The sequence below is a fragment of the Prionailurus viverrinus genome, chromosome F2, assembly GCF_022837055.1.
Source record: "Prionailurus viverrinus isolate Anna chromosome F2, UM_Priviv_1.0, whole genome shotgun sequence".
In the NCBI taxonomy this organism is placed as follows: Eukaryota; Metazoa; Chordata; class Mammalia; order Carnivora; family Felidae; genus Prionailurus; species Prionailurus viverrinus.
The window spans coordinates 39,810,574-39,836,417 of record NC_062578.1 but is presented as its reverse complement, the minus strand read 5'-3'; the positions used below and the strand labels follow the sequence as shown (position 1 = coordinate 39,836,417).

Sequence of the window (25,844 nt, the reverse complement as noted above, 5' to 3'; positions counted from 1 at the left end):
AGCACAATATAATGGCACAGCCACACTCCTACTAAACAAATATTTAAAACAAATCCGTAGAGTACATACTCTAAGGAAGTCCAACAACATTTGGATTTTTCCCATAAGGACAACTTGAATGTCTTTTTTGAACTCAATAATGTCAAATTATTCCAAAAATATTTTTAATACCTCTACTTTGCTGGTAGTCTCACTGTCTCCTGAGTAATCAGCATTGTTGGACCCAACACCCTCCACACTCTCTCAGTTCAAATCCTTTACAGCTCCTAACTGGTTAACTTCCTGTTCTGTTCTTTAAACTTTATCTTTATCCCTCCCCATGCATCCTTCAGGGTTTCCAGACTAATCTCTGGTAAACACAGATCTGATCATAACCTCTTCTTCAAAACCTTCCATGGTTCCAATCATCAGCAAAGCATCTTCTCCTTTGCTTTAACCAGGAAGGAAATTCTGAGGAAATAACCTTCTTGAAGTTCTATCAGCAAATAGAACTATAGAACAAATAAATAAAAATGAATAAGTAAACAAAATCATTTCTAAGGGGAAAACTGTCTTATGATTTCATCATTTTAGAAAGTAAGAGTTTAGAAAGTAAGAGTTTGTTCGTAGCACCCGCATTCGGCAATCAAAGAGAATGGCATTGTTTCTGTCAAAAGCTGTTGGAAATGGCTGTTTAGAAAGCATTTTGATAATGTATTAGTAATAAAAGGAATTTATGGATTTATCAGAGTTAATATATATGCTATCAAAAAAAAATAAAAATATCTCAGAAACTAAGGTTCTAATTGAAAAAAGAACATTTTAAGCACTTCCATATTATCAAAATGGACACCAAACAGAAGAAAACAAATTTGAGATAATACCATATTGTCTGATTACAATACAAGTAAATTTTAAATAAGTAAGAGAGAACTTTTTTCAAGTTTACTTATTTATTTTGAGAGAGAGAGAGCACGTGCAAGCTGGGGAGGGCCAAAGAGAGTGGAAGAGAGAGAATCCCAAGCAGGGTCCACACTGTCAACACAGAGCCTGATGCGGGGCTCAATCTCACATACCATGAGATCATGACCTGAGCCAAAATCAAGAACCAGATGCTTAACCCACTGAGCCACCCAGACACCCCAATAAGAGATAATTTTAAAAGACTCACATATTTAGAGAGCTTAAAACTTCTGAATAACTAGTAAGTCAAATAACAAGTTATGATGGAACCTAGAAAATATTAGAACTAATGGTAAAGAGAATATTGCATATCAAAATTTGCTAGATGAAATCAAACTGATTCTGAAAAGGAAATTGTGAGCATTTTTTGCAATTGCTTGAAACTAATTTAAAAAACAGTTAACAAACCTTTTTTAAAGAAGGTATAAAAAAACAGAATAAGCTAAAAATAGTAGAAGTGAAAATATAATAAAGACTAAACATTAATGATACAGAAAATAAGGGAACAAAATTAAGATCATGAAATAGGAAGAAAAGCATGTGATAGAACAGACAAAAATCATAATATATATAATAATATATAATACATAATAATATATAATTATAATAACATAATACATAATAATATATAATATATATCATCATATAATTATATATAATAATATATGTGTTATAATAATATATAATTATATATAATACTAAATATATATATTTTTAAATGTTTATTTATTTTGAGAGAAAGAGAGTACATGCATAAGTAGGGGAAGGGCAGAGAGAGAGAGGGAGAGAGAAAGAAGCCCAATCAGACTCCTTGCTGTCAGTGTAGAGCCCAATGCCGGGATCTATCCCATGAATGGTGACATCATGACCGGAGCCAAAATCAAGAGCCAGACCCTCAACCAACTGAGCCAATCAGACACCACGTTTCATAATATATTTTTAATATTAACTTCTAGGAGCTAAAATGTGAGGAGAAGCCACAACAAAGCTTGGAAAATACTGAAATAACTTGTCTAAGCTAATTAATATGTGATCATTGTAAAAATGTTGTAAAATACTTGAAATAAGTCCAGAATTAACTCCTTTTTCTTAGGAATCTTTCCAGGTAATTTTAGTCTCACTAGTGGTATAATGTGTATATGTACATGTCTGCACATATAGCCACATGATCTGTATGTGTTGTTAACTTGAATTGCTTTCCTAGTAAGTATTGTGGTCTATATTTCTGCAATTTTTTTCATGTAACAATGTACCTCAGACATTTTTCTTACATTAGTACATATAGATTTACTCCATTAAAAAAAAAATCATCGTTTAGAATTCTGCCTAGAATGTGTACCATAATTTATGATGGGTATTTAAGTAATTTCTAGACTTTCAGTATTGCAAAGTGTTGCAGTTAATATCCCTGAACATATATCTTTGCACATTATAAAGGTTTTTCTGTGAAATTGATTATTTGAACACACAAGTAACTCATGCTAATTGTTTTCAAGTATAAATTGTCGTTAATGTGCAAAAAATACAAGTTTAATTATCTGAATCCTTAATAACCTTCTTGAAAGCTTTATATATCCTTCAAGCAGAAAAAACAAGTAGATGATAAAATTGTCCCCTGTCTAGACTCAGGCGACGATGGCGACATTTGTTTTCAATTATTAATTAAACACACATGAAGCCCTTTAGATGAACAGGTGATACGGTTATTCTTAGATGTGTTGCTTGTTTACAACAAGGGCATATTTAGAGCCTGAGATCAAAGTTCTAAAGCTGATTTCAAAACAGTGGCATTAATTGTCCTAAGGCCTGGGACTCTGGGGAAGCAACTGGGAGAGAATGAAAATGACATAAACGACAACAAAGTCACATCGTTTTGTCATTGCTTATAAACAGACCATTACTGACCATTACTGTAATCAAATCATTACATCTTTACTCTACTCAAACCAGTGCATTGGTGCTGGTAAAGGTACAAAACCAAAACAAAACAAAAAAGAAAACATTCTCTGCTGTTGTCTCAAGGAAGAGATACAGTACGTGTATGTGAGAGGGTTATATTATCACTCATCCATTAATGCTTTTACTTGAAAAACATTTCTTCATCACCTACTATATGCCAAGCTCAGTGCTAAGCAGTGAGCATATAGTATTAAACAAAATTTCATATTATCCCTGGCCTCACAATGTTCCCTTGGATCTGCCATTTAGCCACCATAGTAATTTGAATATTTTGGCATGTACTCTTTCCCCACTATTTTCACTGCCCTGTCCTAGCTCAGGATCATTATCATTTTATTCCAGAACTATTATTTTTTTATAAGTGTTCACCCTGCTCTCAGCCCTAACCTATTAACCCACTATTGTTGAAAGTTTTTTCCTAACACACCATTCTCACTATGTTCTTTCGTTCAAAAACAGTTCCTCTGTGTTGTCTACAATGTCCAAAATGTATACATGCCAGAACTTCCAAAATTTCCCCAGTCTATCCATCCAGCCTGCTAGGAGATACCTACCTCCCCCACCCAACACACACACACAAGCTTCCCACTCCAGTTAGGTACATGCTCCTTACTAACTCCAGAAATATGCCTGGGACATTTTTGTGTCTGAATCTTAGTTCAAAGTCTACCTTCCATTGTATTTCCTCTTTTATTTTCAATTATTTAGATCCCACTCATAATTTAAGGCCCAAGTTAAGCCATAACTGAATAAAGTTAGTTATCTTGTGCTTGTTGTATGATAAGAACAAAATTGAGTGCTGGAGTTAACAACAAATACACAAAGTATGGTGTGTTCACTCAATGACAAACATAAATAAGCAATTGCAACACAAAATGACAAAAATTTAAAGACATATAAAGGTTACTGTGAAATTAGAGAGACAGCTAACACATTTAGAGGCATGAGTAGGAATAAGGAAGGAAGACTTCTTGGGAGAAGTTACTCTCAAGGAGAGTCTTAAAGGCTTAGGAGGAGTTGGCCAGGTGAAGGGACTAGGGACTTTCCAAGAAGAGGGGTCAGCTTGAGCAACCACATTGGCAGGATAAACAGCACAGCATGTGAGTGGGATTACAATGAATTCAGTATTGCAAGAGAGCAAAGCATGAGGTAGATGGTCATGTAAGATGAGGACAAAGAAATGGACCAAATGATGTGGAACCACCAGCAAGTTTTGTTGGGGATATCATAAGATCAGAATCAAATTTGGATACATTCTTCTGTCCATTGTGTAAGGATGAGTTTGAGCACGTAGTCTTAGTGGCTGGGAGACCAATGCAGTATTCTAGGGCTTTCATTAAAGAAATAGAAGTAGTTATACTTCTTATAACTTATAAGAGAGGGAGGGATTCTCTCTCAGCCCCTCCCCCCTCAAAATAAATAAGCTTAAAATAAAAAATAAAATAAATAAATAAGGTTCCTGTAGGACAAGGGGGTAGAGGTGACCGGGAGATTCTGGACCACTTCAGAGCTAGAGAGAGAACTGAAGCATTACTGACATAATACCACCAGGATTACTACAGTGTATTACCACTTCTGGTGGCAGTCAACATCGGTATGTGGATTTGCTCAAGGAACTGCAGAAAGTGGAAGAAATGTGAGTTGATGGCAGAAACTTGAGGAACATCAACACTGAAGATGTAAACAGTAACAGCAAAATTCATGGAAAAGACGAAGAAAGAGTGCTCAGAGATGTGTAGCTGATTAAAGACAGACCGGCAGAGTGGTGTAATGGAAAGCTAGAGTGGAACATGTCAAGACAAAGGGAGCAATGAACCTTGTCAGATGCAACGGACACATCTATCCAATTCAATGGGCTGGTGGCAGGAAAAGCCAGGCTTCGGTTTATAAAGAAGTGAGTAAGACAAAGAAGAGAAAACTTAATCCTACGTTCAAGAAATAGTAATGACAGGGAAGAGGAGAGAGAGGCTGATATAAGAACAGCATGTGGTGAAGGGAAGATCTTTATTTAGGATGCAAGATATTTGTTTGCTTATGGTTTTTTTTCAATTTTTTTACATGATTATTTTTGAGAGACAGAGAGGGAGGTAGAGGGAGAAAGGAAGAGAGTCAGAGCACGAGCAGGGGAGAGCAGAGAGAGAGAGGGAGACACAGAATCCGAAGTAGGCTCTAGGCTCTGAGCTGTCCACACAGAGCCTGCTGTGGGGCTCGAACTCAGGAACCATGAGATCATGACCTGAGCCAAAGTCAGAGACTTAGCTGACTGAAACACCCAGGCACCCCTGTTTACTTACGTATTTAAGGTATTATGTTTCTCTAACACAGAAGTGAGGCTGAAGATCTAAGATAGAGAAGATAATTGATGGAGGAAATCATAAAAGAAGGCAATTGACTCCGTGCACCAATGGGAAGGGAAAGACCAGTTTGTTCTCTAAGACTAAAAGGAAGGAGTTGAATTGTGGATATGTAAATAAGTGTATAGATAAAGAGAGCAGAATTGAGGAAGAGCATGTGTGATGATCTCATCTTTCCTCTGAAAGTAGGATATTTTCCCTAAAAGTGGTCCCAAGGAGCTCTATCTCCATTTGTACTCCTATGGCACTATTTTCTGAAAGATTCCTTAAAAATGCTCTAGAGTGCCTTTTGTTTCTGCACACACACACACACACACACACACACACACACACAATCTTTAACCAAATTATTTACTTTCTTGAAAAATTACTATTGGTCATATTGGCTGTCACATAACACCCAGAGTGGGCTTACTCTATGACTAAAGAATAAAAATAGATTCAGTAGTAAATTCAAGCCCTCCAGATATCACAAAACAATGTGTAAGATTGCAAGATGAAAAATTAAAAAGAAAACAAAAGAATAAATAGTAGAGAATAAATTCAGAATCACTGCCTATTTTTGGCACATTAGAAAAATGAACAATTCTAGAGGTTTTTAATTCTTTGAGATTTTTCTGTACTAAGATGAAAGAGAGAGAGAGAGAGAGAGAGAGAGAGAGAGAGCAGATGGAAAGAGAGAACAGAAAAATACAAACCTAGAAAAATAAATATTATTTTGCTACTCTATGGATCCTCCACAACATGGTGCTTGGCATATGGCAGGAGTCAAGAAATAGATAACTAATGGGCTGATATAAACACTGATAAAGGAGTCATATATATGATTCATACGGAAACATGTAACTCCTTAACAATGGCATGATCGCTAAGAGTGAAGAACCTCAGAGAATTAGAAATAATTAAGATAAGAACTGGAGCAGCGCTCTATGGACATTGTGTACCCATATGAAAGGCCATGTGATAGCACTTCCTGACCCCAAAGCCCCTGGGTGTTTTGACAGGCCTTATGAATATATCGCCAAGTGCGAGGCTGTGGATGGCTGACTTGCACCTGCTCTTAGATCCCACCCGGCAGCACAAGGGCCCATGGGAAATAGGGCCAGACCTGTTTGGCTTCAGCTCAGCGTCCACTTCTATCGACAGCCATAAAACTCAAATAGAGTCTAAGGAAGTGAGATATTTGGTAAACAGGAAAACGGGATTGCCATTTGTCCTGGTTTCACACCAATGGTGGGAGCCAATATAGTTGATCACAACAAAATTTTCCCTTGATAGCTTCACTTTACATCTTCAGTGACCTGCCTGGAGTCTGGCAGAAAACATGCACTGTATGGCCAGAGAAGTCTGTGCTTTCTCTTCCCTTCACTTTGCCATCCTGTTAGGGGACTGACAAATATTAACTAACATGCTCAGGCACATCTTGTTCCTGTGACAGTTCTGCTCACTGAAGCTAGAATAAGATAAATATAATACTGTATTATATACTTCAAAGTTACTAAGAGGCTAGATCTTAAATGTTCTCACCACAAAGAAGAAATAATAATGATATGGGCACCTGGGTGGCTCAGTCGGTTAAGCCTGGGACTCTTGGTTTCGGCTCAGGTCATGATCTCCCGATTTTGTGGGGTTCAAGCTCCACACTGGGCTCTGTGTTAACAATGGGAAGCCTGCTTCCGATTCTCTCTCCTTCGCTCTCTGCCCCTCCCCCGCTTACCATGTCTCTGTGTCTCTCAAAAGTAAATAAATAAACATTAAAAAAATTAAAAAGAAGCATGAGATTTTTCTCTGCTTTAGAAAAAAAAAGAATAATTATGCAATGTGGTAATAGCGTTAGCTAACATTATGGTGGTAATCCTATTGTAATAGATAAACATATCAAATGTACACATATGTGGGTCACCTTAAACTTCTACAGTGTTATATGTCAACTATATCTCAATAAAACAAGCAAAGATTTGCTAGCATTGCAGTTCTGTGAAGTCAGTTCTACCCAGCTTCAGATACTTCTCAGCCCATCAAACTGTGGTGGATTTTCTGCTAAAATTATTTTCTGTAGTCGCCAAGTCCACAGGCAGGGCTTTTGCCTACATATCTGATTTGCTCTCTATTTCTCTGCTGGGACTCTTCATGCTCTGAATACTGTTCCCAACAAAACTCCCAGTTCTAGAAATTGATTCTGCTGAAATAAAAACATAATAGTATAAGGATGTTAATTCTAGCAGAATTTGTAGCAGCAAACAACTGGAAATGACCTTTGTATCCACTATGGAGAATGGTTGAATAAAGTATATATCCACACCATGTAATATTACACAGATATTTGCCAGGTCTAGAAAGCTATTCAAGATATAATGTTAATTTTTTTAAAGGACTCCAATAGTAGCAGTTATAATGTGATCCTACTTTATCCTGAAGGCGAAATCTTTGTCTGTTGGTGTGTCTATGATTTTACATGCATTAAATAAAATAAAAAAGAATAAGTATCAAATTGTTCACATCAGTTAGGTCAGTCGGGAGATTGAAAGGTTATTACATACGTATTGTTGATGTTCTTAAGCATGAATTACATCTATAACTTTAAAAATAAAACACCTATGTGTGCCTGGGTGGCTCAGTCAGTTAAGTGTCCAACTCTTGGTTGTTGCTCAGGTCATGATCTCACGATTTCATGAGCTCAAGCCCCATGTCAGGCTGTGGGCCGGCAGTGTGGAGCTTGCTTGGGATTCTCTCTCTCCCTCTCACTCACACCATTTCTCTCTCTCTCAAAATAAATAAATTAAAAAAAAATTTTTTTTTAAATAAAACACCTAAAAACTCAAGATACCTGACCCTCATCCAGACACCTCAAGGGAAGTGCTATATGAGAAGACTTAACGATAAATAAAATGAATAATTTTGTGGAGGGAAATAATTGTAGACCCATTAAATTTCTTTTAGCTCTTGGAAACAAGACAAGTTATTTTATTTCATCTACAAAGATATTTCTTCTACTTCTCTCTTACCACATTAGGAAATCCTACCAATCTTGATCCATTTTGAAGATCCACATGAATTTTAAATAAAGAAATAGCTTGTCTGTTTACTCTGCTTCTGACCACTATCCTTTGTTAACACTTAAATCAAGTGTTCTTTCTAGAAGGAGCCATAGTCCCAGAAAAATAAGTTCACTCTCCTCTCAGGTGATGACATGTGAAATCTAACTCTTTTCTGTGTATCAAGTATTTCATTTCAAGATCCTTAATTGGGACACAGAGACTTAGAGATATTGAACACCATAAGCAGCTTTGGGTCATTAAAACAATTCCCCATGATTCCCGCCACCCCCAACCTCACGCCCTGTCGTTTTCATAGCCACTTGTCACTCTTATGAAATGCCAGGACTGCTCCTAGACTGACTGACACAGCACGGCTGACATCTCACTGGAAGGTATGATTTAAAATAGTTTGATGTAAACTGAGAGAAGCTTCCTAAAATACTGGGATCCAGAGCTGTAGAGCTTGAGGATTAAAAAGATAAAAATCCTAATTTAAAAGTTTTCTAAATATAAAATTGAAGGAGGCTCCCAAGGCAGGAGTCAGGTTTCTATTTAAAAAAAAAGGTTTTGTTTGTTTGTTTGTTTCAGTTAAAAACTATAAACTGGGAGTTTGGTATCATGTTAGGCCTTATTTTCTAAAATTGTATTCTAACTGTTAAACACTTGAGCTTAGGAACCTACCCTATGCTCCGGTATATTCATTCTTCCTCACAATGTTACACACATAGAGAATGTTCAATAAATGTTGGATAACAGAACTTCGCTACACAAATCCATAAAACTTTTAAGGATTCAGGAATGGTATTTTTATATTCAGCTGCAATATTAATGATAGAATATTAATGCACTATTAACAATAGAAAGAAAGAAAAAAGTTCTGAAACTAAAGAAATGATTTGATACTAAGAATTTTATGTGTGGGGGTTCGCACGCAGGCATACATGCATATGTTCACTCTCCTGTGTAAAACTTTGTATGTAAGATAAAAATCTGTATAAAGTAGTAAATAATGCAATATCTTGTCTTTTAAACTAGCACTTCTTGCTTCTGACATAAGGTAAGGAATTCAAAAAGTTCAGAGAAAAGCAAAAGGCAAATTGAAAAAGTTTGATAATGGCTTTTTAAAATAAGTCAATAGAGTGAGGGAAAGATGGAAATGAAGCAAGTAATATTGATTGCACTATTTACAAAACTGTTTTTAGATTATTACAAGTGGTTATACTATAGGTTAAACATCTATTCCAACTTTGTCAAGGGTCTTAGGGATGCACTATCCTGTGTCCATGCAGCCATAAGGCTACGGCCAAGGATCCTCCAGGAGCAAAAAGGAAATTGTATTCTATTGAACTTTTCCAGAAATATCCCTCTTTTTCTCTTCTTCCTCTGTTTTCCTCTTCTACCCACTCATTTTCTCTTCCTCTTCACAGTCTAATCATAAGTAATCCTTTTCTTGACTGCTAGAAACATCTTTTTTGTCTCCTCTTCTCTCTTGGAGGAGTTACCTTTTGATCTCAGACTCACTGGAGACTGGTGCCCAGAAGGGTAAATAAATCCGAGTTCCATGAGCACCTTTTAATGTCTGTGATTCTAAGTCCATAAAATCTTTCATCCTTAGTAGTAAAATTGGAGAAAAAAAATGGTTTCTCTCATTTTGAGTCAGGTTGCATTGCTAACATGAACCTAGAACTTCTTTTTGACACTTGATTTCCTCTCTGGCAGAATGAAGCTTTCCTATTCTTTTTTTTTTTTTTTTTAAGAAATTTGTCAAAGTCTCTGAAAGTGTCCCTTAAACCCCTCCCCCACCAAAAAATGGCACCAGAAAAACCCAGCCTGATCAGTTAATGGTAAATGAATCAGAAACATACGGATTAAATTCTCCTTAAAACATACAAGGGTTTAAAAATTAAGCAAAAAATTACTGAGCAAAATATTTGTTTGCCAAATCCCAAATGTTTGAAAAATAGTTCAAGATGTTTGTTGAACCTGAAATGGGCCGGAGTTACCCATCCATATTTAATTCAGGCAAAAATAATTTTTACCAGATGAATCCTCTCGTTAGTAGAGTGCATAAGAAAGAAAAATCAATAACAATATAAAAGAAATTTAATTTTTTTTTAATTTTAAGTATTTTTCCAGCCTTATGGAGATATAATTGATGTATAACATAGTGTAAATTTGAAGTGTAAACATGTTGATTTGATACGCTTATGTATTACAAACTGATTACCACCAGAGCATTACCTAACCCCTGTAACATGCCACATAATTGCCATTTCTTTTTTTGTGATGAGAATATTTAAGATCTATTCTTTGTAAAATGTAAGCATTCAAACTGAAAAGCAATTGCCTTTGTGAAAGGCTCTCCAGGAAGATGTAATGACTCCATTCTGGATTTTCCAGGCCACCCAGGACACACCCCAAGTTACGTGTATTGTTAAGCTATGCATAAACCCTGCTGCCTGCAGCCTGTGTGTTCTTGTGCTTTTCAGCTCAGCTTTTTCCTTTGGTAATATGGCCAACAAATATTGTGGGATGGTGAGAATGACCATGTCAAGAGCTTGTGACTGGAAGAACAGTCTCTTCCCAGGGTAACTTTGGCCTTCAGTGATTATAAAGATTTCCATTTAATTACTTCATGACCTGGTCTTATAGATACTGGTCCCATCAATCTTGATGAGTGATTCATCTTACCCTAACAGATAGATCGAAGACTAGATGGAGAATAATAAGTGTTTTTGCTGCAAAGTTAAAGTTGATACTAAAGAGTTGGTGAGTACTGTATGTAAATAACATACTTTTTCCAAATATCTTTTCTAGGTATAGAAGTTTGATGAAGCAAATGGATGGAAAGAGTGAAAAAAAGAAATTGGAGAGGAAGGTGAAAGAGAGAGCAAACTCGTAAGTACCTTCTGTTATACTTTGGGGCTAATATAGTTATAGCTGTATAAGTTTTAATGGGAAGAAGCTGGAATATCAAAATGGGAAGGGGCTTTAGAGATTATCTAGACTATAGCAGCTTCTTCATCTTCCATTTCCAGATATTTCACTCAGTAGCCTTAGTTTTTAAAAGTTACATAAGACTATGCATTAATTTTCTCTTGCTGTCATGTTAAATTAGCACAGATTTAGTGGCTTAAAACAATACAGATTCATTATCATACAATTAGGCAGGTAAGAAGTCGAACACAGGTCTTCCTGGGCTAAGATCAAGGTCTCAGCACATCTGCATTCCTTTTGGAGGCCCTAGGGGACAATCTGTTTCTTTCCCTTTTCTAGTTTCTAGAAGCTACTCACATTCTTTGGCTCATCTCCGTCTTCCTCCATCTTTAACCACAGCAGTGCTGCATCTCTTAAGACTTTGTTTATGTGTTCCTCTCTCTCTCTCTCTCTCTCTCTCTCTCTCTCTCTCTCTCTCTTCTGCCTCCTCTTCCCCTTATAAGGGTTCTTGTGATTAATTGGGCCCACCCAGATAATCCAGGATAATCTCTCTATTGTAAGGTTAGTTTTTTCGGTAACCTGAATTCCATCTGTAATCTTAATCCCCCTTTGCCATGTAACAACATATTCACAGCTTCCAGGGATTAGGACAACATCTTAGGGGATAGAGTGCGGGCATTATATTACCTACTATACACTATAATCTCATTTGTAGATGGAAGCCCTATGGGAGAGAGGGATTAGATTTGCCTCTATGGCAAACTTAGTTTGCTCCATGTTTCTATGTGAATGGAATGAGATAATAACAACCTGCCACCTCTAGTAATTCTGCTCAATGATTCCCAAACTAGAAATGTGTCTTATCTCCTGCTTATAGTCCAGACATTGATTTGCTTTTTAGATATGGTCAGGCTACTGTGTGAACTAAAAGAATCAATGAATCTTTAATTATTAAGTGGCTGCTGTGTGCCTAGAAGTGGACTCCTGACTAAGATCATTCATTGGTGCTATATTTTGGGGATTTGGAAACCAAACCCCTAACATGTAAACAAAAGAGGACCTATGTAATAAGGAGTTGGGGTCGTTATCTCATAGTGGTCCAGAGTGTTTCCTGAGCATAAATTAAAAATTTTTTGGCAATGAGGAGAATGAAATGCAGCAGAAAATAAACTTTTATTATTTTATTATTTTTTTTAATGTTTATTTATTTTGGAGAGAGAGAGAGACTGAGTGCAAGCAGGGGAGGAGCAGAGAGAGAAAGAGACAGAATCTGAAGCAGGCTCCAGGCTCTGAGCTGAGTTGTCAGCACAGAGCCCGACGTAGGGCTCGAACTCACAGACTGCGAGTTCATGACCTGAAGTTCAATGCTTAACCGACTGAGCCACCCAGGAGCCCCAGAAAATAAACTTTTAAATAAAAGATGGAAAACGCATTGGCCTGTGTGTGAATGTCCTAAAAAGTAAGCACTGCAGTAAACTCTCATCTCCTCAATTTAGAAATGTAGTTTATGGGGGAAAACAAAGCATTTAATGATTTTTTAAGGCACAAACAGTAGTAGAAATTGATAAAATATGGTGTAATTTTCCAGCTACATTCAATACAACTAGAATAAAATTTTCAACTAATTTTAATTAGTCATAACAAGGATGCATTTAATTTTCTCATGTTTATTAATATGATTTAATTTTTTCTATTATCTCACCTCTTCATTGTTCCCTATATCATGAAGTATTTAGCACAGTGACCAGCTAATTGGTCACTCATTCTGTCTTTATAGGAAGAATAAATAAAAAGTAAATTTAATACATTAAATAAAATGTATTTATGGCATCTGAGTATTAATATGTTATGTATCATACATGAACATAAATTAAAGTTAATTAATTAGTTAACTGATAAGAAAATATTAAAAATAGCTTTGAGCAAATGATTACCTCAGTAAAACAATTCTTTAAAAGTACTAAAAGAGAATGATACAATATAATATTCTACATACAATACAATGCTACATATAAATATCTAGTGATACAGAAATTTTTAAATATACTGTTTGGATCTATGCAACATGACATATGTTATGATTTCCAAATTTCTCTATGTACTCAGTGGGAACATCTAGTTGGTCAGAAGGAAACAATGTATCAATATGCTTTTTAAAGTTTTCATTTTGGGAAGCCTGGCCCAGTCTCTCACCTATTTTAGGACCTTTCTCAAGTTATAAAGGTATATGCATGCTGTGCAGTCAAAGTAAATGTCACTGAGTTATAAAGATTATCTCATAATGAAACAGTTGTTTATTATCACCAACACTAGGAATATCTATTAATTTATTGAGAAAAAATAACCAGCTGTTATTTTAAGCCCATTATATACATCATCTAAGTTATCTCTTAAAAGTACTGGAAGGTTGGTGTCATTGTGTGCAGTTCACAGTTAAGGTTCAAAAAAGTGGTTAATTAGTCTGCCTTAGGAACTTACAATCGATTCTAAGCACCGTGTCCTTCTGCTGGTCTCTAACTGACCCTAACTACTTAAAACTAACCTGATGTATTTTTTAAATACTACTAAACTGGGGCACCTGGGTGGCTCAGTCGGTTAAGCATCCGGCTTCGGCTCAGGTCATGATCTCACAGTCCAGGAGTTCGAGCCCCGCGTTGGGCTCTGTGCTGACAGCTCAGAGCCTGGAGCCTGTTTCAGATCCTGTGTCTCCCTCTTTCTCTGACCCTCCCCTGTTCATGCTCTCTCTCTCTCTCTGTCTCAAAAAAATAAGTAAAAACATTTAAAAATAAAATAAAATAATACTAAACTAACAAAACCCTTCTGATGGGCTCCCACAGAACTGAAGGGAGTGTCGTATCGCCCTTCAATGTGTTGTAAATAAGGACAGGAAGTCTATATATGAAAATCCTAATTTCAGTACTAAATACCAACTTTAAAATTATTTCTGGGAAAGTAGCAAAGATGACTTCACAGCACTTACTTTGGAAAAGAGGAGATGAAATGAAAACTGAATACTGAGGGGCATAAGCAAAGAAAATGATCTTAAATCATGACCTTCTCTTTTCGATATAATTAGGGCCAAGTCCAATGACTAGTTTCAAAAGTCACTGGACGTAGTTAACAAAATATTGTGAGATTCTTTTTCTTTCCACTTCTTTGAATCCAACAGCGTTCTAGAATTGTTAAGGACTAATTCTACCTGAGGAATGACCTGGAAATTTTAACCCCAAAGAGACTTTTTCTAATTATTTTGATTTGTTCTTGAGGGCACATATAGGAAAACACAAGGATAAAATGAAATCTGACAACTTTAAAAAATTGAAATTATTATTCAAATATAAGGTTTTATTTCCTTCATGAGCTTTTCCCTGATTATTCCATCAAAACAGATTTTCAGTAGAATAATACATTTTTCTTAGTAGTATTTTCTGCTCTGTCGAATATCTATTTCATACCACAGAAAGTATTTTGGTAAGTGAATGTTTATGTTATTACAGTAAAAGTTCTGTAATTTTTAAAATGTACATCACTTAAGCATTTGAGGCCAAGTTCAAGTAATGACCATCCCATACTTCTCTTCTGTACTTTTTTTCGATACATTCTGTCATTTGATCTTCAGGGAATCCCACAATATAAGGCAGGGCCTCCTGAGGGGTATTATTAGCAACTGAAATTTCTTCCCCTTGTATGGTGCATGCTGACAACTTCTTCATCACTGTCTTCTGCCCAGAAACCTCCCCTGAGTTGTGGACTCCTATATCCAGCTTTCTGCTGGCATCTCTGCCTAGATATCCCATAGGCACCCCAAATTCAACGTGTCTGAACACTCATCACCTTCTCCACCACACAAGCTTTGCTTCCACCGTTCTTGGGTCAGCCTCCATGGGTCCTATACTTTGTATTCTTGAGTCTTCTCTATTTTTGCAGATTTTACTTCCCAAGTATTTCTTGGCTCCTCTCCAATGTCTTCCTCCAAGCTCAGCACCTAAAGGCTCCTACTGGCTTCCTGTAAATCCATCCTTCACAGAGTCACCCAAGTGCATTATTTCAAATCTAAATATGACTACAGCACTTTCCAGAAGATTCTTTATTGTCTTCAGAATTAAATTCATGTTTCTTAGTGAGAAATACAGACTCTTTGTGAGCCATCCTATACCTTTCCAGCATTCTTCTCCCCTAGTCAAGTTAGCCAGAGTTGATCAGTATTGTTCTGTCTCATTGTTTGACACTTTTTGAACTCTGGTGGCATCCAATCGCTTGAGCCCCTTAAACAATCACTGTTTCCTAATGTTCTTTGCCTCCTTGAAATGGCTGCATTCCGTTTATAAGACGCTGAGTCTTAGTTCACACGTCACCTCTTCCTCTATCCACACCCACCTGAGATGAGTTCTCTTCTTTGCTCCCACAAACCTGTATGTTCATCATTACAACTGAACACAGGGTCATGTCGAACCTGAGCATTTCTTAAGAAGAATACCTGGAAATATCTGGGGCCTTTCTGTTTTCAGTGTCTTACACTTTTTAGGCCATGTGCAAATGTTTGCAGTTGAACGAATAAGATATTAGAATATGGGTCTCTCTCTCTCTCTCTCTCTCTATCTATATATCTATATCTATATCTATATCTATATCTATATCTATATCTATATCTATATCTATATCTATATCTATATTTTTTCTTTTTTGGTTACACCATGCTGTCTCTAATGCTGATCCTATCTACTTTAAAACCCAAATAAGTACTGCAATTTTGGTAGGACAGAAATCACTAGTTTGAAATGTTACATTTTCATAGTTTGATACCATACACAATAAGCAGAATTTTCAATGAAAATTGATTGATCTGGTAAAGCGTTCATATTCTGCTAGCTATTTTCACAGTTTTGGGTCCAAAATCATTATAATATAGTTTCTACTTTAGCATTCATCAAAACTACAAAAGAAATGTTGCCATTCATGGATGTATTAGTGCAATAGGGCCCAATGCTGCTTTCAAAGACTATTTTCTTATACAGAGACATTTTATAGTCAGGCAATCATCTTGTTAAACATTTCCTATAAAATTTTAAAAATCATTACCCGGGAGTCTATCACTGTGGCACTAATCACACCTCTACAATTAAGCTTATTTCAACCCTTTCACTGGAATTCTTTTTCTTTAATCAAGGGTTTATTATTGGACTGTTAATGTGAAAGTCGAAATAAAAAAATCTCAGCTCACGAATGAATTCTAATAGCAGTTATAGAAAACCCTGAGAAATTCTAATATTTTTCTGTGAAATTTATGTTAGGATGTGGGTTTAACCCCCCTCCCCCCACTTTTTTTTTCCTGTAGAATGTTTTGCCTTACTTAAGGGAACTGAGATTTTTCTTCATGTCTTTAAGGATATCCTTAATCTACTGCGTTTGGGTTTTCCTTGGTATGAACACAAAAGCACAATTATTTTATTAAGCTGGAGGTACAAATGCATCACTTTTCTACCTTTTCTACATCACTAAATGGAAGTGCAGTTTTGACTTTTGTAAGGAAAAAAGGGTTAGAAAGTAATTTTATCTTGCCAAATGAATCACCCAGCTTTTATACCTCCCAAGAGTTTCACTGAGAAGAATTTTAAGTTCAAGGACAACACGTATCTTTATACCAAGCTAGTCAGATTTCGACTTTAGAATGAGCTAATTTGGTATAAAACTATAGTTTTGAAGCAAATTCACACACGACTGCATTTGCAAAACACAAAAATCCTATGAATAATCAGAGCCACCCTAAACCTCCTGAACTACCTGCTGTGTTCCTCCTCCCTCTTCACCACCACCCCTTCAGTTCAAATCCCAACCATCTGTCACCTGGATCAATATCTTTCTGTCACCTCACATCATCTCTTTCTCCTTCGAATCAATTTTCCTGGTGATAGCCTCAGAGATACATGTTTTTGAGTGATTATACCTTTTTAAATTGGAATACTTATTGGTTGCACTCATTCTGTTTTTCAAGATAAAGAATAAAGCCTTGACATGAGAAGCAGGCATTATTATTTACCTAGCCCTACATCAGTACCCATGTTGGTTCTCCCTTGCCCACCTTACCCCAAGAGCTAGGAAAGCTGATAATCACTTCTCCAACCTTTCTTGCATTTGCAGCTAAAAGACGGCATGTCACAGATTTCTGACCATGGGGTATAATTGTAAATGTGCTGAGGACCAAGAGGACCTTTGGTTTTACATATGAAACAGACAGATGTAGCTGATGCTGCTACCCTTTCCTTCACTTTTTCCTGCCTTGAATATGGCTATGAGGTCAGGAGTTTCAGCAGCCATTTTATGACCATGAGATGACAAGTGTGAGGATTAAAAGCAACCCACTAACCATGGATAGAGGAAAAACAGAATAAACCCGGGTCTCCATTGGCATCGGTGGACAGCTGAACGAAGGTAAATAATTGCCTACCACTAAAATCTTTGTTATTGAACTTACATTGTTAAAACTGTTAGTAGAATCTTCTATTATTTGAAATCAAAAGCGTTCCTAACAGAAATACATGGCGTACATTGCCTACCATAATTCTCCCACCTTCCAGTGATATCAGTGTTCTTTGAGTTCCTAAAATGTTCATCCCTGCCTTGGTGACTCCTATCATACCACCCAATCCCCCACCCTCACACTTCACCTAGCTAATGCCTTCTCAGTCTCCAAATCACAGTTAAAATGTGTCCAAGAGACTTTCTCTGATCCCTAGAGTAGGTCATCTCCTTCAGTTATATACTCTTGTAACTTCCACTGATTGTCTTTCTTGGTACACATTTGAAGCACATATTCACACGCATAGGTATTTAATAATATTGTCTTTTCCACGAGAGTGTTCAGGTTGAAGCTATATTGCTTACTATTGTCTGCCCAATTTTTAGCAAACAGCATGGCATTGAATAAGCATTGAGTTGCTTTAAGGAAGGAAAGAAAGAACAAAAGAAGGAAGGAAGAAAGTTCATGTGAACTAAAATCTCAAATCTGAAGTTAAACTTGGGCTTTCCTTTGAATTTTTAGCTTTCTATCTCATGATAGTGGTATTTCCCCTGCCAGGGAAGTATTGCTTTCTAATCTTACATGTGGAAAAAAAAGAAAGAAAGAAAGAAAGAAAGAAAGAAAGAAAGAAAGAAAGAAAGAGCCTCAAGTGAATGGTCTGTGTTTTTGAAACCCAATACAAAAGTATCATAATGCACTCTGTTGCAGAAAGTGTTAAAAGAAAAATCCGTTATTCCTTTATTATTTTGGTTTCCTTTGATCTCATTTAATTTTGTCATTACAAAAAAAGCAAAAAACAAAAACAAAAACAACATTGAGTTCACATGTTCTACTGCAGATTGGTGTTTGATGCATCGCTGTCAGAGAGCCAGGAATGGGAAAAGTGATCAGTTTTGACATTGGATTTCATGGCTTGCTAAGGATCCAGTAGACTCCCAGAAGTTTATGCACAGTCTATAAGGGGCCATGAAACTCTCTGAAATTATATACCAAATTTTGTATGTACATGCAGTTTTCTAGGGAGAGAGGTTAGAGCTTTAATCAGATTTTCAATATGGTTTTAGTTAAGAATAGGTTAAGGTTAAGAATCACTGGGTTAGGTTACTAAATATAGTGGTGGTTTTTGAAATCAAAAGTTATATACTTTTTAAAAAGATTAACTTATAGGTGTTTACTATATGCATATTTGGGGGAAATGTACTTGTCAAGTATAAATAAATCCATGCTTTATGGGGTTTTTTAAAGATAATTGGATCAATTAATCAATCAATTTGTTAATCTGCCACTTTGCAATGCACTAAGATAATGACACTTCTTATATATCACTGTGCTAAGCTAATTAAATGCATCATATCACTTAATTTTTCTAGCAAATCTGCAAAACTACTATTATTATCCTCCTTTCCCTGATAAAGGAATACAGTCTCTGAGATTTCCAATAACATGCTCACTGCAGGGTGAGCTGAATGCAGGGAGAAAGTAAAGTAATATATTTCCAGCCTTCATGAAAACCAAGACTTGTGTAAATGAGAAAATAGTGATCATTTGAAAGTAATGTGTTGATAATGGCCAAAGATATAGTAAATGATATTAGTAATAATAAGCACTCTAGGATTTAAAAAAGATCCTTGGGGATTCTGTCTAGACTGTGATCACTGGTTAAAAGCTGAGTAGAAGACAAAAAGAGAAGATTTTAATCAGGATCAGGATCAGGATTTAATCAAGATCAGGACTGACAAGATGAGTCAAGGGGCGAAGGAGTCTGGCTGAACTAAGCAGTGGACTCTTGTTGGAGCAAGGGTAGATAAGGTTGGAAAGGACGTCTGGGTGTAGTTTGACGGTCTTGTGTACTAAACTAAAACGTTTGACCTTTGCCCTTAGATAATGAGAACCACTTGAAGAGTGTTTTGAGCTGGAAGGTGACATCATGCAAACTGTTTTTAGTAAGATTAATTTGGTACCAGTCCCCTGGATGGACTGGGAATAGGCAAGACCAGAACAAGGTGGTTCAGCCAGAAAAGCATGGAGAACTGAGAGAAACAGTGATGTGGATGGAAAGAAGGGAAGAAGAGGAAGGGAAGGATTTGAAAGGCAATCCCAGGAACAGCTGATTTTGCTCAGTGTATCTGTTTAAAAATGGGCCTTCCCATAAAAAAGGGGAGAGCAAGCAGGAGGCTCCACATTTGTGAAGTTGGACTCTGAAGGAGCTCCTTATGCCTCATCTCCACCCCTTTCAATCTCTACTTCTCCTTCTTTTGCGTTCTGACTTATCTCTATTTTTGTCTCCATTTTTGATTCCTCGACTTGTTCAACAGACTTATTGTATTCCTGTTGAAGGACAAGCATTCATCTAATGCTAGAAAAACAGTAATAACCAAGAGACGCAAGGCCTTAGCTATGATGGAGCTCTCATTCTATCGTTGATAGACAGTCACCAAGTAAATGAACACATCCACAAGGAAAAAGGCAGAGAATTAAAATAAAGTAATGTGACAGACAATGGCTGGGGGAAATGTAGTCAGAATGTTAAAGTGGCCCTTCTGAGAAAGTGACATTTAAACAGAGATTTGAATGACAAGAAGCAGACAGCCATACAAAATATTGGTAAAATATTTTTTTAGTGCTCTGTGTACAGGACCCAGTGCAATGGCCCCAAGACAGAAATGAACTTGGCTTGTTCCAGAAGCAACAAAGGGACAGTTGGCTTGAATGTGGTAAGGCACAGTGAAAGTGGAAGGAGATGATGTCTGAAAGGTAAGTGGAGACAGGATGAGATAAGGCTGGGTAGGCCACTGTAATAAGTTAGGGTGTTGGCATTATAATGAGTTAGGGTGTTACTCTACTTGGGAAGGAAAACAATTGGAAAGTTTTCAAGAGGAATGGAAGATAAGAGCTAATTTCCATATTTAAAAGATCACTCTGCTGCTCTCTGGAAAATTGATCACAAGGGCCAGAGGAGAGGCAGGGAAAAGATAGGGAGTATATTGCTGTAGTTCAGTCAAGAAGTCACTGTCAGAGGAGACTTGACCAGAAGCTTTACAGAGAGTAGTAGAGAACTGTTGGGAATTGGGATGTATTTTGAAGTCAGAGTTGGTAGTTTTTACTGATGGGTTGGGTGTGGATAAAGAAAGAGCAGAATCCCAAATAAGTCTTAGATTTTTGACTTCAGCATTAACAATGAAACTAGGTAAATGGAAAACATTAAGACTGAGTTGGAGGCAAACAAATTTTTCCTCTCTTGGCTATGTTAAATTCCTCTCTTCTGCTCTATTAGGTTCCAGCCTGACTTTCTCCTCTTTGCATAGACTTAGTAACACCATTCCCTTGAAATATCTCCCTCCCTCACCCTACCAAGATGGTCAGCTCTTTTGTATTAGATTTGGGGGAAGTCTTGACCTCATGGACTGACATTGACAGGTAGCTCATGGTGGCTGGCAGACAGGTGAGGGCAAGCAGCAGGGGTGTTTGAGATATTAAAGAGGACTGTAGGGTGTTAAAATTTAAGGTATTTTAAGGTTTAGGCTTGGAGGATGGGATTGCAATGGATAGACCTCTGGACATCAAGAGAGGAGAAGTAGATATATTTGACAACAATCTGAGATCAAAACAAGAAATTTTCACCATAATATTTTACATGAGTTAGAGATATACTGTGTGGAAAGTCCTGTATTCCTGCTCTACAAAGAAACATATTGTGTAGAGTCAGTCTGGTTGCCAGATCATTGATCAAGAAATCCACATAAAAATCTGAACTTTAAAAATGCTCTGAGCTTTCAGAAGTTTGTGCCAATTTAATTATTTCACTAATATTCTTTTATGTTAGCATCCATATATCAGTAAGAAACCTTATTTACAGAATTCACCAGCAGGCTTTAAATGGGAAGCAATTAAAGGTTGAGCCCACTTACAGAAATGGAACGTTCATGTAACTTTTGAGGATCACATCCATTACGTTAAATAAAATACAACTGTGTGAAGGGAGTTGTGTTGTTTCGTGAGGAATTTTGGACCAATATTTCCTGATTTGTTTAGAGATTTGTGGAGGAGAAATGAATGGCAGTTGTCCTTCTCATTCTCAGGGTTGAGTTGTCTTCCCAAGAAAAGAATTTTGCAAAAAATATGCTTTTTAAAACCCAAAATTGCCTTTTTCATCTTGAAAAGGAAGCATCATAGGAGTTAAGAAAATTTACCATGGTTGAAAATCTACTTCATTTTCTTTGCAGATTATTTTGAAACTGCTTTAAGAAATGCGTATGTCCTCTCTAAATACATGGTGGAGATGGTTCATTGAGTGTTATGAAAAGAAAGTTTAGTCTCATTTCCTAAGCAGACTTTTTAACCTGACAGTGCTAAATGGGGAAGAATTCTTCGGGATTATGGTGTGTGTTTTGAAAGAGATCCTGTAACAGCTGGTTATTTTCAGTCATGTTCCCACTGCAGGAAGATACTGCTGTTGTATGAAGTAGGCCGATAGAACCTTGGTATCCATGCAACATTAGAAAGAAAAAAATTTCCTTTTATTTAAAACATTTTTTTAATGTTTATCTGTTTTTGAGAGAGAGAGAGAGACAAGAGTGTGAGCAGGGGAGGGTGAGAGAGAGAGAGGGAGACAGAATCCCAAGCAGACTCCAGGCTCTGAGCTGTCAGCACAGAGCCCAACGTGGGGCTCGAACTCACAAACTGTGAGATCATGACCTGAGCCGAAGTCGGACACTTAACCGACTGAGCCACCCAGGCGCCCCTCATTTTATTTTTTAACATCCACATTTTACTCTTTTGCTTATAGAATATGTATTCATGTGAAAAACTAATGAACCTACTGCCAGTTTCAGATCCTGAAGATCTAGAAAAAAATTTATTTTTAAGTCTCCAAATGGGTGGAGCTTGTGACCTTCCCAGTCATTTCTATGACAGAGAATCTGCGTATTGAACAAGTCTCGAACTCCCCTTTTCTTAACTTACAAGGTACTGGCCTACTTGGTAATTCTGATCCAAAAGCTTGAATCATTTTGGGGTGAGATTTCTGTGAGTTCACTGTATGGTGTGCTCTGTGGCCATGAGAAATCCATCCATCAGGTACATTTCTGATTGCACACAGGTAAATGGTTTATAGACTGTTAGCCCGCACTGCTGGTTTAGATTTGAGGAATTACTCTACAAGAACAAGGCAGGTTCTATTTTTGACATTTCAGCAATGAGACCACTTGTACATTATGGCCTGATTTGATTTACTGTAAGAAAATAAGAGTGCTGTAATTTGTAAAAGACATTTATTACATGAGTCCAAAAATTTAAAAAAAAAAAAAAATGCTTAGTGTCTCTGTCCATCCCATCTGGTTTTATTTTAATCTCACTCCACTCACATATGAAATTTTGCTTAGCTGTCTTCATTTTCTTAGTCAATCTTGATTAATGGCCTTCAAAGTAAAAATAATTGGCCTGCATCAGGGTTGTTTTATAACTCTTGTTCACAAAGAATGTGAAAGGCTGGAAAATGAGCCTAAACAGAAGGAATGCATTACTCTCGTCTTTGAGAAAGCACAGTCCTTCAGTTGTGTTTCACTGTGTATTTTTATAACAGGCGCCTCCTTGACCGTCCATGATATTGCAGATACGCGGTGCCGAAAGCTTATGTATACTTCGTCAAACTGACCACGGCCACTTGCCATCTCCCGGCGGCCGCACATGTGAAGTCAGAGCTCAGCCTGGCCAGCCCCACGGGCCTGAGAATTTCAAAAGTAAATTATCAGGAAAGCCGAGGCTCCGAAACCCAGAAGTTAAAAACGGGCAGGGGGGCTAATTGTCTCTGAAGTTTAAATGGCTTGTTTATAAAAGGCTTCTCCAGCATTTGTATTTTTTTCCCCTTTCTTGAAAAGTGTGTTCAACTTGAAAGGAATTGGGGGAAATGCAGGCGCCGCGTGACCGATGTGGATTTGGAATTGAGCTCTGCTTCCTCTCAAGGCCCCCAGTTCTGGGAGAGCCCCGTCCGTTCCGGGGCGCGGGGGCGCTGAACTTTTTTCTGTTTTGAGTTCAGAAAAAAGAAAATAACCCTCTGAGAAGATAATTTCTTTCTTAACGTGAAATTGGTGTAAATGGATACGTGATGTCTCTTAAAAAGTTAGTCGTTTTATGATTGTTACTGATTAGAAAATTAACATCAAGAACTTTCCAGCTTTTCAGTAATCTCCCTACTAACCTCAATTACCCAGTGATTTCTCCCCCCCAAGAAGTTCAGCTGTTCTCATGTTCGGTGTTTTAAAAACAATTACAATTCCCTCTCGGATTTGATTCGTGTTGGATACAACTCAACACACAGGGACCTGTAGACATCAGTAGACCTGTGCCCCACATCCAGCTCATGTTCAGCCAGGACCTCTGTTGGGAACAATTACTTTTGCTCTTTCAACAGCCGCAGAGGTGGGCTGCCTTCTTCAGGGAGGTAGTTGAAAAGGTGAACGGCCGAGGAGAGTTTCCGGACGCGGAGGAAAACTTTTGGACAGATTAGAGCAACTACAGTGGATCCTTGTTGTGTTCCAAGTGTTTTCGTAAAAGGAAAGTGAGTTCTTTCTGAGTTGGGAAGGCCGGATCCTTATACCAGGTCCATAGGCAAAATCTGGATTGAGAATTCCAACCCAGCCTCCTTCAGTCTACCTTACCTTTGCATTTCTACCTGACAGGCTTTCTGGGACTCCTTTCATTAGGGCTTCTCAATCCTTGTCCATTCCTACCCAGCTCCCCTGTCTTCTCAGCCCCTCCCCTCTCTTTTTTGTGTCCCCTGAGCCCTCCTCAGTCCTTTTAAGGCTTCTCCCTTGTCCCCAGAACCCTCTGATCTCTCAAGAGATGTCACTGGAATTTTCTTGCCTGGTGATTCGAGTTCCTTTTTTTGCACACATCACATCATAGAATGGTTTCATTTGTCAGAAATAATGGGGCAATCACAAATAATTTTCCAGTCTATCATACCCACCCATTCGGCTCCTCTGACACACACTGATCCCTAATCTAGTCTGAATACTATATATTTGCAACAGTTTGTTATTTATTTAGAAATCTATTAACAGTAGTTCCTGCCATTTATTGGATGATTTCTGAGTCTGTGTCACTGCACGAAGCATTTCAGAATTTATTCAGCACCTGGTTTATGCTAAACTAACAATAATATTTTAATATATTATCTGTTAATCCTTAGAACTAAGAAATGAGTATTTTATACTCATTTGACAGGTGAGTGAACTTAACCTTGGTCGCAGGTTAAGGGAATTAACCAAGTGACGGTTTTAATCCAAACCCCTTTTTCTTAACCTCTCTATCAGGGTTTCTAACCTTGGTACTATTGACATTTGAGAGGCAGATAATCCTTTGTCATGAGGGGCTCTCCCATGCTTGGTAGGATGTTTAGTGGCCTCCCTAATCTCTACTTACTACATGCAAGTGTCACCATCCTTGCTCTGCACCCAAGGTCAGGTCAAACAAAAATTTCCTCGGGCATCTGGGTAGCTCAGTTGGTTAAACATCTGGCTCTGGGTTTTAGCTCTGGTCATGATCTCACGGTTCATGAGTTCTAGCCCAGTATCAGGCTCTGTGCTGATAGCTCAGAGCCTGGAGCCTGCTTCAGATTCTGTGTCTCCCTGTCTCTCTGCCCTTCCCTCGCTTGTGCTAGCTCTCTGTCTCTCAAAAATAAATAAATAAACAAAACAACAACAACAACAACAACAACAACAAAGTTAAAAAAAAAAATCCCTCACACATTGCCAAATGTCCCCTAGGGGAGAGAACCACTGCCCTACCTGTCGCCATTGTACAGAGATTTTCTCGTTTGTAATTTAACGGATCTGGACAAAGCTCTATCGGGTCACCAATGCTGGTTCAATATGAACACAGTCTCAACCATGGTCAATCCCAGGAGATGGGGAAGAGGCAGCAAGGCCTTGTCAGAGAGGCCCTGTGGAGAAGCCCAGGTAGGTGAGTGATTACCACCTTCCCCAAAAGGCTTGTCAGAAGCCAGATCGAATTTCTAAAAATAAAAGTAATGGCAGTGGGTACACTGTTACACATTCAAGTTTATGAACTCCCTGGCAGATGGCAGGCTCCCATCCA

General features: G+C 37.5%; 1 long non-coding RNA gene across 2 annotated transcripts in view; it reads left to right on the top strand.

Moving 5' to 3' along the window:
• The window catches only part of LOC125156261 (uncharacterized), a 31,480-nt gene extending 6,189 nt beyond the window's left edge, over positions 1–25,291 (top strand). Inside the window, exons 2-4 of one of the 2 annotated variants that reach the window (XR_007148513.1) lie at positions 11,111–11,191; positions 17,369–17,659; positions 24,157–25,291. This is a non-coding gene — a long non-coding RNA (uncharacterized LOC125156261). Of the gene's footprint in view, positions 1–11,110; positions 11,192–17,368; positions 17,660–20,368; positions 22,300–24,156 lie in introns of those variants that run through there. The other variant, XR_007148512.1, reaches the window with a different exon arrangement.
• The last annotated feature ends 553 nt before the right edge of the window (positions 25,292–25,844 follow it).